Source organism: Canis lupus, chromosome 7, assembly GCF_048164855.1.
Source record: "Canis lupus baileyi chromosome 7, mCanLup2.hap1, whole genome shotgun sequence".
Taxonomy (NCBI): domain Eukaryota; kingdom Metazoa; phylum Chordata; class Mammalia; order Carnivora; family Canidae; genus Canis; species Canis lupus.
Window position 1 is genome coordinate 726606 of NC_132844.1, and position 15019 is coordinate 741624.

The 15019-nt window shown below is 44.2% G+C and overlaps 1 pseudogene; it reads right to left on the reverse strand.

Moving 5' to 3' along the window:
• Window positions 1-9739: 9739 nt before the first annotated feature.
• Window positions 9740-10462, reverse strand: LOC140636460 (spliceosome-associated protein CWC15 homolog pseudogene; annotated as a pseudogene).
• Between the last annotated feature and the right edge of the window lie 4557 nt (window positions 10463-15019).

A 15019-nucleotide genomic window follows, 5' to 3' on the forward strand; every position in this document is an offset into this window, starting at 1 on the left:
AGGACTGGAGTTTCAGGGCCGCATTTTTACTGTCAGGTGAGTCTTGCGGGAAATGATCCTTCCACTGCCAGGAAAGAAACCAGGTCTTCAGCATCAGATGCCTTGGCAACAATTTTGGGCTTGACCCACACTGTGTGTGATCCAGGTAAGTTACTTAACTTCTCTGAGCCTCAGCTCTCTGTTTTGTAGGGAAGGTGAAACACGGCACCTGTATCACAGGTAAAAACACATACGTACAACGTGTAATGGGCCTGTTTTTGTGTGAATTACTTCATGAATCTAATGTGGTAAACATGAAGACTTTTTAGATTTCATTCCTTATGTTTTTTTGGAAAGTCGATCTGACATATGAACCACGTAGAATTATTCTTGGGAAGCTGAAACCATGTTTACTGTTTGGGGGATGAATTTTTCAAGAGAATGCAGATGCGTATCGTCAAAGTAATTTATAGTATTGTCTTCCTACTTCTTTCTCTCTGACCAACACCTTTGACAAGTTCAGATTCACATTGGCAGCAAAGTGAAAGACATTTTATTGCTGTTGTTGCTGCTGTTATTTTAACTTCGAGAATCAGTGCGCAGAGCACTCTTATGACAACATACTCATGGTTAGCGCCTGTGTCTGCCAGGACATCCGGTGCAGCCACGTTACCGCCCCACTTAAGTCTGAGAAAAACACACGTGAAGGTTCATCTGAAATGTGACCTTTGAGCAGTTAGGTTCACTTACTAGCTTCCATCTTCTAAAGAAATGGAACAAAGGCTTTAGACCAATCAGGGACAATTCAGCATGGTATTTCTGGGCTATCTCATACCATGGGCTTCTTTATCAGTGTAGTCGTACAAAGACCGAAATAGATCTTAAAAATCAACGTTCTCATTTGTTAAAAAAAATAAAGCCTAAAAATCTAGTAATGGAATAATTTTTAAAATCTACAGAAAGACACCACAGTTGTAAGTAAAATATGTGAAGTGTGGAATGACAGGTGATACGGAATGCTCCGGAATAGAGCAGACTACTCAGTAATTTAAAGGACAAAAAGTAATTTTGTTCTTTACTGTTTAACATTTATAAACTTGTATATATGAGTAGGACACATAAATCTGTATATATTCATATATATGACCCCCATCATAACATACTGTAAGGAAAAAACGAGTAATTTCAAAAAAAATCTTGCATTATTTGGCAATGGTCATAGACTGGAGGAGATACATGGAAAATGGGAATGTGTGAGTGAAGTGACTCAGCTTAATGTACTGAAAAATTAAGAGCACTAAGAAAAACGATGATGAAGGTAAGGAACTCTATGTTTGCAGGAAGGAATCACTGTTGAGTGAAAGGTTACTATGTGCCAAAATTTTATCTTCATTATTATTATCTCATTACATTTTCACAGTCTGGAGTCCATAGAGCCTGCACATCTGGCCCCTCGACCTTCCCTCCTTACCTCTTGCCCCCGCTCCTCCCTTTGTTCATTCCAGTCGCGACGGCCCTGTTTCAGCCTCTGGGAAGTCCCAAGATTCCTTACGGTGTCACACCTTTGCACATGGCATTATTTTACTATGACAAATTCAAAATTTTTTTACCAAAATTTAACTTTGCCCCATGTGTGCGTGATTACCTACGGAAATAAGACAGCTGGCTAAGTTCCGTCGCCATCCGTCTGCCCCCTACCCCAGCGCACCTCACTCCCCACCCCTGGTCTCAGCTTACGTGTCCCTGCCTCAGGAGGACACCCTGACCAGGCTGAGGTCCCTTTTACTGCTTTCAAGACAATTGAACTTACTAGATTTGTCTGTGATTGTTGGTTTAATCTCTTTTATGCGAGGCTATAAACTCTGTGAGGGCAGGGACTGGGTCTGGTTCTTGTTTTTATGGACCAGACAAGGTTTCTGAAGCACAGTACTCAGCAAGTTTTTGTTGATTGATTTACTCGATCACTGAATCGTTATTATCCCCATAGACGAGGAAACCCAGGGCTCAGGATTTAAGCCACTTGCCAAGGTCACGTAACTGGCAAAGGGCAATAATATCACCTAGTAATTTTTCTTCTCTTTGCTCCTTAATTTGGTACTGAGGGACACTCCTCTCATAGTTGGAGGTGGAGCAAAAGACTGAGATCTAGGTCCTTAGGGAGAGAAGGAAACAAAAGAACCTAAATGAAGAGTTATTTTTTCACCCGAGTTTCAAAGTAGACTTTTGAGTCTTTGCCAGAAACAAGAATCTTAAAAGAAAGGCTTTCTGTTGTAAGGACCAGCTTCTGAGAAACAAACAAAAAGTTACTATTACTGTTTTTATAATTCAAAGCTCGTGTTTAAATAATCACAACAAAATTAAAAATATTATTAACTAACTTAGTGAAGGTTTACTTTGTGTCAAACTTTTTATAAGCATCTCACATCTATTAACTTATTTAAGCCTCAGAACAGCCTATATCTGCAAATCCTATAAAAATCCCCATTTTTCCAGACGAGGAAACAAAGTTTAAAAAGAAAAAAAAAAGGTTGGAAAAACAAGATTAACAAACAAACTTGCTCCTAGTCACACGGCTAGGAAGTCGCTGTAGAAGAGCCAGAACCAGGGGACCAGGGGACCCAGCGGTCTCTTCCATCCACGGTGGAGAAGTGGGTGATTGATGACATCACAGCTGGTGTCTCTCCCAAAAGGAGGGAAGAGTTCAACAAGGAGGTGGGAAGAAGAGCACCAGAGGGGCCCAGGTGAGCACTGAGACCTCCTTGGGTGGTTGAAACGAGCCTGATGTCTACTTCTGTCCTCCTGGCTGAGCACTGACGAAGGAGGGGATGATGAGAGACCCCAGAGGGGGAAGCGCCTCCGGCTTCCCGGGTCGTAGCCAGCCAGACTACAGTCTCAAGGAGAGGATCTCACCTAGAGGGTTCGACAGGTCGGGGAGCCACGGCAGAGAACCGGGGTAGCCATTCCGACCCCTGTGTGTCCTGGAGAACCTTGCGCAGTTTCCCATGTCCCTGACTCTTTAGGACTCTTGAGGGCTCTACAATAGGATGGCTGAGGGCAGGGCCACAGATGGGAAGAGTCCTGGAGGTGGGACATGGGAATTAGACGTCTCCCGTCGGATCCCTAAGGATAGAATCTTGAGTTCTCAGTATGGGATTTATGGACACCGATGGTCCTACCCCGCAGCAATTTGACTACTGTAGGTGAGATTTTTACTACCTATGAAGATTTGGCCACAGCTCACTACCGGGTATGTTTAAGAAATACTTTGGAAATTTTTGCTCAAATTTCGTTTTACCGAATGTTTATCTGATTACCTGCAGAAATAAGACACCTGCTTACGTTCATCTCACCAGTCACATAAAACGAAGAAGCATCAGCGTACTTCATTACCTAGAGGTTAGACAACCAACAGTTGGGTCTGCCTGGGACCCCCCCTAGTTTTTTTTTTTAATTTTTATTTATTTATGATAGTTACAGAGAGAGAGAGAGGCAGAGACACAGGCAGAGGGAGAAGCAGGCTCCATGCACCGGGAGCCCGACGTGGGATTCAATCCCGGGTCTCCGGGATAGCGCCCTGGGCCAAAGGCAGGCGCCAAACCGCTGCGCCACCCAGGGATCCCATCCCCCTAGTTTTGACACAGCAAGTCCTCTGTGCCGAGAGACCTTCAGGTCTTGAGTCACCGGGACAGTTAGTCACCAGCGTCCGCATACAAACTGCAAGCTTCCTCAGATTAAAAGTGTGCAAAGATACTCATCGCTGAGAGTTCAGAGAAGTCAGTCCCGGTGTCCTGGTTTTAGCTTCGCAGAATGCAACGACAGTCCTTCTTGGCTCTAAATAGTCTGTGTCATTCGGACTTAGGGATGCCCTACTGAAGCGGGTTTCTGAAAAACGGATTTGAAAGTGCTCTTTATGTTCCCGGTGGAGGAGGACTGAACCTCAGAACGAGGCTAGAAGACTGTGACCTTGCCGGGGTAACAGAGGAGAAGGTGCCCGTGAGGCCTGGTGTCACCGCGGAGCGCGGGAGTCAGGACAGGACAGGGAAGCTCGTGACAGTTCCCTTCACCCTGGCAGCAGCCAGGAGCCAGGATTTTGACTCTGTTGTCAGCTCTCCTATTAATTCCCTCAGCAGTCCTTGGCATCATAGCCCAACATCATTTTAAGCTCTCAGTCTGTCAACTCTGGATAATTCTTAGCTTTCTCACAGTGTTGTGGGAATTGATTAATATTTATGAGCACATTTATATGGAAAAGTGCAGTATAAATATTATTGCATGAATTGAAAAATTGTTTCCTACATAATATTATGCACGAAGGAAAATAAGCCGTAGACTGCAGGGTTTTCTTGGAATAGTTTAAAAATGATCAGTTAACTGCCACTTACCCTTTCATCTTTAATAAGTTTAGTGTTTTTGTTATTTAATGTTGTTAATAATGATTTGTGCTAAATTTATTTTTCATTACTTTTACTGTATTGAGGCATCTTGTTTCATGTTAAGGCCAATGCATTTCTTTGGTTCCAGTTACGGTTTTCGAAATCATTGACTATACTTCTCCTCCATTGAATTTTGTCCAGTACAGTAAGTACATATGGCGTTACCTGAGAAAAATTACTGAAACGCATTGCTTAAGGGAATAGATAATTCTGTAGTCAAGTTCATTGCATTTCAAATATCTGTTACATGAATTTTTGCCCTACTCTTACATTCCTTTGTATAAAATTAAGAATATATTTAACTGGAAGAAAATGGGAGTTTAAGAATAATAAAATTATGCTTAAGAATTTGGTTGAGCTTATGAATCATATAACATAGAAAAATAGTACCTTTCCCATAAAATACATAACACTAGTACCAATTCTTAAAATATTCATGATGGCAATATTTTACAAATGTCAAAAAATGGTAATATTTTACAAATGTCAAAAAATAAATACCTTAGATGTTAAAAGATAGTCTAGTTTGAAAAGATTATTTTTAAAAATTCAGCAGTCCTTTCAACAATTTAACATTTAATAGTTTGACTCCTGCATCATGTCTAACTTAAAGCTCAATATCATTATTTTAAATGCTTCTTATTTCTCGTAACTTCAACCTATAAAACTCTTTCCAGTCATGGCTGCTATTTTAGTTAAGACAATGACAGTGTTGTGTTCCAGCACCAAATGTCGCATCACATAACGCTGACAGCCATTTCAGACTGAGTGTTGTTTGGGGCATCGGTACCTTAGTAGAAGTGACTCTGATGTAGGGCCTCATTCTCAATAATGTATATTTAGAAACTTTAAAAATAAAATTATCCCCAAATGGTCAGGTTTATAAAATATATACTAATTATATTCACAGGAGAATGATTTATCAAATATGTGTCAAGTTATTAGTTCCTAGTAACAGGTATATTTGGCAGGGCTAATAAGATCTATCCCAGAATCCAAAACAGAGACAAGTTGCTCCGTGAATACAGAATCTGGACAAGGAAATTGAGTGTTTACTCAGCAGGTAACTTCATCTAACAGGTTCCAGCGTGGGAGCCTTTTTCATGCTTACCAAAATTCTGTAATGATAAGTGGTAATTAAAATCAGAGTAGAGAGACACATTGACAACATTCTTTTTTCGTCCGCTCTTTTAAGAGTTATCAGTCGCATACACACAAATGCTAATCAACTTTCTCATGACGGACATATCGCATTTTCTAGGATCCCTTTGAAAGGAGCACCGCACGTCTTTTGCTGAGGACCGGGAAGCTCTCTAATCTTACCGGCAGTTTGTTTTATATTCCTGTAGCTGTGCCTCCTCCCTACCCCCGACCCCCATTACACGCACTTCCTATAGATGTCTAACTTTATCTGGGTTGTCCGTCGGTCAGGGCTAGGTGAAAGGCTACGATCCTTAACAATCCTTAAAGTCTCTGAGGCCTAAAACAATCAAGGTTATGTCTCCATTAGCTTAAACGTATCTGCCTGGTGGGTGAGGCTCTGCTGCATGGCGTGCTCAGCCAGAGGGCGAGGCTAGGAGATCATCCCTGGGCTAGAACATTGTTGTCGTAAGGAAAGGAAATGCATTTAACTGCACACTTCCTCTTCCGGGCTTTTCCTTGGAAGTGATACACATCAATTCTAATAACATTTCCTTGGTTAAAGCAAGTCATATGGGCCCCTGGGGGCTCAAGGGTTGAGCGCCTCCCTTCCGCACAGGGTGTGACCCCGGGGGATCGAGTCCCGCGTCGGGCTCCCTGCATGGAGACTGCTTCTCCCTCTGCCTGGGTCTCTGCCTCTCTCTGTGTGTCTCTCACAAATAAATAGACTAAAAAAAATCTTAAAAGCAAGTCATATGGTCCTGTGTGTCCTCAAAATGATAGGAAAGGACAGTTCTACAACATGCTTAGAAGAGGAGAATTGGAAATAGTCTTGAATAGGATAATAAATACCACACCTACTCATTTTGATTAATGTTTTCACTTTTCAAGAGGGATATTTTCTGACCTAGTTCTGAAATCCAGGGCTCAATCACTCAACAAATATTCATTTAAGTGCCAGTTTTTTTCAGTGTCCTTTTCCAAGCTTTGTGGATGGTACAGAGATGAACAAGCATAGATCTAGACTCTGGTCTGGAATAGAGTACAATAGTCCTCTTTAGTGCTTGTATTTCTGCTTCATGGCTCTTAGTAAACAAGCATTATCTATTAATTATTTCTGTAAGTTTTTGTCTAATACTGTCTCCTCTACTAGTTTACAAATTCTGTATCTGTTTTTATGTCGGCATTCTCCAGAGCAACCCACCACGCCTGCTGCCTTGTGGGCAATGTTCAGTGAGTATATGTTTTTGAATAAATTATAGAAGAAGAAAACTATAGTGGAAGTCAAAGAGGGAGACATTCTTTTTTTATTTTTATTTTTTATTTTTTTGACATTCTTTTTTTTAATAATAAATTTATTTTTTATTGGTGTTCAATTTGCCAACATACAGAATAACACCCAGTACTCATCCTGTCAAGTGCCCCCCTCAGTACCCGTCACCCATTCACCCCCACCCCCCACCCACCTCCCCTTCCACCACCCCTAGTTCATTTCCCAGAGTTAGGAGTCTTTATGTTCTGTTTTTTTTTTTAAATTTTTATTTATTTATGATAGTCACACAGAGAGAGAGAGAGAGAGGCAGAGACACAGGCAGAGGGAGAAGCGGGCTCCATGCACCGGGAGCCCGACGTGGGATTCGATCCCGGGTCTCCAGGATCTCGCCCTGGGCCAAAGGCAGGCGCTAAACCGCTGCGCCACCCAGGGATCCCCTGTTTTTTTTTTTTTTTAATAATAAATTTATTTTTTATTGGTGTTCAAGGAGGGAGACATTCTTTCCAAAAGAATTTATATCTTACTTAGATCTCTACCTCCTTCTACCTCGACTATATTAATGTGGTCACAGTTTTTGGTTGCAATAATGTCCTTACACAGGAAAGACTACGCTTGTTTTGTTTAATTTTATATCCCCAAGCACTAACCCAGTGCCTGACACATGGTAGGAGCTCAGTAAGTACTTGTTGATTCAGGGATGCAAAAGAGAGAAGCTCCAAGGACTAGTGAAATAAATAACTTGATAGGCTACTGTTTTATAAGTCACTAAAGTATGCTTCCCTCAGATGGCCCATTAATAGCATGTGATTTAATCTTCTAGAGCATGAGTGTTATACACAGTTGCTTTTGATAGATTAGAGGATGAGTGTTTTTGTAATTGGACAAAATTCTGATTGCCTTTGACATGGACTGATCAGCAGAGATTCAGCAGATGACCTCCAGGAGATGAAGACAGATCCTCTGCTGGAGGCCCACGTAGAGAATAAGAGGGTAGTTTGTCTCACATTCTACATATTTGGGGCTAGGCTTATAGAATGGAATTGTAACTTACTTCATATATACTCGTTTAGGTTGGTATTCTGAAATTTCCGTTGCTTAAGGAGGTTGAGGATCGGTTGAGAAGATGTAAAAATATGTACAATTAGCCATACTGTAATGCTCCTTTCTAAAGATGAGCATAGCATACAGATCATAGGCTTTTGGTGTTAAAGTGAACCAAATATACATATATGGTTCCTGTAACTGTGTCATCCTGTAAATACAGGGAACAAGGTATGACTCATGGTTGAACTTCAACTGAGGAAAAGAAAGCCACTTTTTAAACGATTTTATTTATTTATTCATGAGAGACACAGAGAGAGAGGCAGAGACACAGGCAGAGGGAGAAGCAGGCTCCATGCAGGGAGCCCGACGTGGGACTTGATCCCAGGTCTTCAAGATCACGCCCTGGGCCAAAGGGAGGCGCTCGACCGCTGAGCCACCCAAGAGTCCCAGAGAGCCACTTTCTAATAGGCTTTAATTGTATAAATACATTTACTCTGATGATTCTCCAAGTAACATTAAGCCTCTGAGACTTGCTTAAATTCCCAAAATTATATTTTAAGGACCCAGACACCAATTACACCAATCACAAGTCTGTAAATTGCCATGCCATATACAATTATACATATAAATGTTTTAAAGGAGATTTTCAATATAAACGTTGCTACAACACAGTTATTATGAACTTAGTTGTTGAAGTGCCAAACACTTGAAAAAAGAAAATCTAACTTTCCTAAAAGTCTTCCGTTATTTTTGAAAAATTATTGGAGGTTTTCATCGGAAGTTAACTAAAATGTTTCTTTAAACTTGACTTTAAATAGTAGGAATTTGGGACACCAGGGTGGCTCAGTTGGTTGAGCACCTGCCTTGACCTCAGGTTAGGACCTGGAGTCCTGGGATCCAGCCCCACCTGCTCAGCGGGGAGTCTGCTTTTCCATCTTCCTCAGCTTCCTCCCCGTCATGCTCATGCTCTCTCTCTCTCTGTCTCTCAAATAAATAAATAAAAACTTTAAAAATAGATAAATATATTAACAATTAATAGTAGGAATTTATGGGCAGCCTGGGTGGCTCAGTGGTTTTAGCGCCGCCTTCGGCCCAGGGCCTGATCCTGGAGACCCGGGATTGAATCCCACGTGGGGCTCCCTGCATGGAGCCTGCTTCTCCCTCTGCCTGTGTCTCTGCCTCTCTCTCTCTCTGTCTCTCATGAATACAAAAAAACAAAAACAAAAACAACATAGTAGGAATTTATGAGGCCAGTAGTTTTTTTTCTTTTTTGGGTTAAGAAACAAATGAAAAAAAATGCTTAAAAACATGAGGACAATTGAATTTTAATCATTAGTGTGGACAGTAGAAACCCTAATGTGGTTTCTTAGTGATAGTCCGAAGTCAAAAAAATAAAAAAAGAATACCAAGTGTACTGCTTATTTATCAAGAGACCACAAAATAAATAAATAAATAAAATAAAAAAAGGCCTAGATGAACAGGAAATTCTTGAATTTCTGCCCAATTACTTGGCATGAACATTAGAAAATTCTAAATCTGGGAAGTTTATTATAAGGATTTTTTTTTGTTTCTGTATAAAATCATGTATGTATAAGTTGGAGCCAGTACATTTATCGTTATTGGTAATGACTAAAATTTTTACAGCTTGGATAACAGAAATAAACCTCTTGCGCATCTCTTTTAATTGGAAAATACTGATTAGACAGTTGACGATAGGTTAGGTCAACCCAGTTGACCCTGGGTTAGGATTTTGTTAACGCTATTGGGATTTTGCAGCTATAGGCAGACCTCGTTTCACTGTGCTTCGCGTTATTGTGGTTGCAGATACGACTTTATTTTTACTTTTATTTATTTTATTTATTTTTTTACACCTTACAGTCTTTAATTAAGCACCTAAAACTGCACTATTTAATATATTTCTCCATGAACGTTTTGTGAAATTCAGATCGCAACGTATCATTTACAAATCTTTTGTCTTTCTTCTGATCATCGACACCTTTTGCACAGTTCTTGAAAACATCATCGTCCCACCTTCTTTTAACTTTGAAGTTGGCCTGAGGCTGGGATGGACCAGTGAATTTAAGGAGAGGGTTTCCACTCAAAATGTTTTCCATACGTATTCTTTCTTCTTCAGCTTTCTGTTCTTGTTCCTTCCTGGCCTGCTCTTCAGCTCTTTCTTTTTTAATTTTTTCTAGTTCTGCAAGAAGAGCCGCAGTGTCATCATCATCACTCTCCTCTTCAAAATCTTCATCCTCGTCTTCCTCATCTGTTAGAGGATCATCTGCATCAAGGTTGGCAGCAGGAATCTGGTCTAACCGAGGCTTCTTTGACACCGACGAGGAGGTTGTATGTTCTCTTGTTGGACGGTCTCTATTTTTTTCTCTTGCAGCAGCTCGTTCTCTCTCTTCCAGCTCCCTCCTGAAGTGACGGTTGCGAACCTCTTCAGGGGCATCCTGAGTAGTTGGTCTATATTTTATCTTTGTATGAGAAGGTTGGTCTCATACAAAATTCAATACTGCTGTGAGAGTTGGCTCAAATCACCTCCTCCTTTTCCTCTCGCAGGTTCAAAAGTTGGCCTAGCTGCTGTTGTCATCTTTTATGCTCCCAGAAGCCTCTGCGCCCAGGACCCGACTTTTTTTATTTTTATTTTTTTATTTATTTATGATAGTCAGAGAGAGAGAGAGAGGAGAGAGAGAGAGAGGCAGAGACACAGGCAGAGGGAGAAGCAGGCTCCATGCACCGGGAGCCCGACGTGGGATTCGATCCCGGGTCTCCAGGATCACGCCCTGGGCCAAAGGCAGGAGCCAAACCGCTGCGCCACCCAGGGATCCCCCCGACTTTACTTTTAATTGAAGGTTTGTGACACCCTTGTCTCAAGCAAGTCGGTCGGCACCGTTTGTCCAACAGCATTTGCTCACTTTGTGTCTCTGTATCACATTTTGATAATTCTTGTGACATTTCAGACTTTTTCATTATTATTACATTCGTTACGGTGATCTGTGATCAGTGATTATGACTCGTTGAAGGCTCAGATGGTGGTTAGCATTTTTTAGCAATGAAGTGTTTCTAAATCCAGGTTTTGGCTTTGCTTTTTTTTTTTTTTTAAGAGATAATGCTCTTGCAAACGTAACGGAGTGCAGCATCGTGTAAACATAACTTTTATATGCACTGGGAAATCAAACAAATAATTTGGCTTGCTTTATTGCGGCGCTGCATGGTGGCAGTGGTCTGGAACTGAACCTGCAATATCGTCGAGCTGGGCCCATCCTGAGAGCACTTGGCTGCTGAGTAGATGAGAACCTTGATTCATGAAGTCTCGGTGTCACAGGCAGGCACAGGCCACGGGGTGCACCACGGGGGACTACTTGCATGTTAGAAAAGGCACATCGGCTGCTGCTCGGGGACAGTATATGCAAGAACGCTCGGCTCGTTTGGAAAGCAAGTTCTCTATCTAGCCCCCCTTACAGATCTCTTTAGATTATTTTTTCAGAATTTTGCTGAAATCTCGAAGTGCTATGCCCGTTTCATGTCTCTTATACGCCAAAGAATGAAACAAAGAGCTTTAAAGAGGTTTTTGTTGTTGTTCTTTTCCAAAGCTGAATTCATCTTCTCGCAAGCAGGGGAACTCGTGTCAGGAAAGGAGTCCACGGAGGGGTTCACTGAAGGGAAAAGTCACGGTTCCTGAACTGTGGGGAGTGGGGTGTCCTGGTCCTGCTCTTTAATGCTGAAAACGCGCCCTGAAGCAGGGACGGAATGAGGCCAGTGCGCAGTGCCGGCTGCCGCCCACAGGGTCCGCTGTCACCGGCCGGAGAGACGCTTTGGGGACGGGCAGTGGGGATCGGGGTGCCGGGCTCCTTACTGTCCCTCAACGGGTCAGCTGGTGACACTCGGTTGCGGTGAAATGAAATAAAACCTCAGGTTTGCTTTGATGTCTCCTAAGTGCTGCTGCGAGTGAAACGTTCCCCCTTTGTCATCGCAGTTCTATACGAAGGAAGAAATGGAGGTTAATTTGGCATCTTTTTTTTTTTTTTTAGTCCATTTTGGCTTCCAATCATCACAACTTTGTCTTAAATTTCAAGTCTCAGGCCAAAGTGGGAGATTCTCTGCCTCTGGTCTGAGATGATCGTTGTACTCCTTGGCTGAGAAAGCGGAGATTTAGCATGAAGGTGTTGCTGTGCTTCATGTGTTAATGCTGCCCTTTCTCCTCTTCCTCCTCCTCCTCCCCCTCCTCCTCCTCCTCCTCCTCCTCCTCCTCGTCTTCCTGGCTAGCGTGAGCTCTCCGTAACAGAGGTCACGGTGCGCACTTGCTTCTAAGGGACTCTGGTCATTTTGCCCCGTGTCAGGCCTGTGTCTGGTCCCCCGAAGCTGGCTGAATGACGGCCGATGGAAGCCATCAAAGGCCCTGGGGTACCAGGCTGTACTGGAGCCAAAGGAGGAGCCTGAATTTTGCCAAAGAAGGTCATCTTCTGGGCAGCCCCGGTGGCCTAGTGGGTTAGCACCACCTGCAGCCCGGGGCGTGATCCTGGAGACCCGGGATCGAGTCCCGCGTCGGGCTCCCTGCATGGAGCCTGCTTCTCCCTCTGCCTGGGTCTCTGCCTCTCTCTCTCTCTTTCTGTGTGTCTCATGAATAAATAAATAAAATCTTAAAAAAAAAAAAAAAGAAGGCCGTCTTCTGGCGGGCTGGGCGGCGGCCCTTCAGCATTATGCATCTGGAGGGACGCACTCAAGCAACAGCACGGCCCCTGCAAGAGAGAAGCCCCGTTCAGAGATGAGGGCGACCTTCTTGAGGGGCCAGGCCGAGGACTACAGACTCCATCTGTGCGGAGGGTGTGAGCGAGAGCAAGAGCGCTCCCGACGGGGACAAAGGGGACTGAAAGGTCGCTTGTCAGGAAAGGGCCTCGGCTGTTGCCTCAGAAATGTGGCCGCGGTGGCTGGAGCGCAGGGGTCCCAGGAGGAGAAAGGGGAGATGGTGCTGGGAGGTGGGAGGGGACGGGGCTGCTCATAGGCCAGCGGGGCATTGTCCCTAAAGATACGGCCTTTGGAATTTATTTCCAAAGCTGTTGACAAGCACAGATCCGACTTATGTTTATATTTTTTATTTTTTGAAAGTTTAAAGAACTTCAGTGATCTCTATGCCCAACGTGGGGCTCAGATGCAACCCTGAGATCAAGAGCTGCACGCTCTTCCGACTGGACCTCCCAGGCGCCCCCGACTTACACTTTTAAAGATTATTTTGGGGGCGTCGTGGTGGCTCCGTCAGTTGAGTGTCCGACTCTTGGTTTCAGCTCAGGTCATGATCTCGGGATCATGGGATCAAGCCCCGCACTGGGCTCCGTGCTGAGGTGGAGCCTGCTTGGGATTCTCTCTCTCTCCCTCTCCCGCTGCCCCTCCCCGGGCTCACCTGGGGCAGCTGGGGGGCGCGGGCTACGCGGCGGAGAGGCACGGGGAAGGCATGGGGCGCAAGGGGCCTCGGGCCTAGGTCAGCCTGTGTGAGGCAGCAGGCACGGCTGGGGCTTACACGAGGCCGAGAGCTTGGAAGGGAGCTGGCGGGGGTTGGCTTTTATTTTTATTTTTATTTTTTTATTTTTTGGGGGGTCGGGTTTTCCTTCCTGTTTTGCATGGCTCGATGTCTTGTTCTCCTCCGTGGGGGGACTCTCCCGCACCATGGAGCTGGGGAGGCCACGGCCTATCTTCCGTTGCGAAAGCTCCCCCCGAAGCCTGACAGCTGGGGTTGGGGTGGGGGCTGCGGGGGGGACAGTGTCATCTCGGACCCGGTGCTGTGGCGCAGAGCTGGAGCCGAGGCAGGCCCGACGCCCCCGCGGCGCTCGTCGCCCCCGACTGCTCCTGTGCAGCCCTGGGCCAGGCCACACCGCCGGCCGTCGCTGGCTTTCCCAGGCCTTACTCTCCGCCCTGACTCACTGCTGACTCTGAAGACCAACTGGCACCATTTCAGTAAGTCCTCTCAGCAGACGTTGCCCCAGAGCTGCTCCCTCCTTGGCCTAAGGGCTCCGAGTGAGATAGAGCGGGGTAGACTGAGGCAGGCCGGAGGGAGGCCAGGTGCGGCCTGCGCCCTCTGAGGCACCGCCTGTATCCTCAAGGCCGCGAGTAGCCACGCAAGAGCCCTTCTTTTTTAAATTAAGTTTTTGGTTTCGACATAATTGTAGATTTGCAAATTTTTTTCTTTCAAGATGTCTTTCGTCGCTCCATAAGGGGCATCGTACGACAGGTCATCTCTGCAGACGGGCTTTGTCTCCGGAACGTAATTCCCCGCAGGTGCTGCACATGCAGGCCCTTCGGCCTCTTGACTGCCGAGTGGTGTCCCGCGGGGCGTGGAGCCGCGTGTGTTCAGCCGTGCCAGTTTGGAACTGCTAGGAATAAAGCTGCTAAAAACATCTGCGTACAGGTTTTTGTATGAACACGAGTTTTCATTTCTCAGGAGGAAACGTCTGGCAGTTGCAGGATTGGCTTTACGAGAAACTGCCCGGCGGTTACGCAGAGGGACGGTGGCTTTTTGCACCCCCACCGGCCACGTAGGAGCGAGCTGCTTCTCCCCATCCTCGCCATGCTCACTCGGTGTCGCCTTATTTTTTATTTTAGCTATTGTGGTCGGTGTGTGCTGGTCTCACCTGGTTTGGATTGGCCTTTCCTGATGGCAAACGATGTTGAACATCTCTCTCTGTGCTCACTTTCCATCTGCATGTTTTCTTTGGTTAGCTGTCTACTTCATATCTTGTACCCATTTTTAGATTGGATTGTTTGTTTTATTACTGTTAAATTTGAAATGTTCCTTTTATATATTCTAGAGGTTAGTCCTCCGTCTGATATGTGATCTGCAAATACTTTATCTTTTCTCAGTCTATAGCATACATTTTCCTCCTGTTAAGAACAGGGTCCTTTGAGAACAAAAATTTTACTTTTGATAAAATCTAGTTTATGAGTTTTCCTTTTATGGACAGTACTTTGGAGGTTAAGTCTACAAACTTTATTTCTGATAAATAAAGTTTTATTTATCCTCAAGATTTTCTCTGATATTTTTTTCTGTACGTTTGATAGCTGCACATTTTACATTCATGTTTATGATCCTTTACATTAATTTTTGTGTCAGATATAACACTTAGGTCAAAGTTCACTTTTTTTTTCTTGTTTTGGT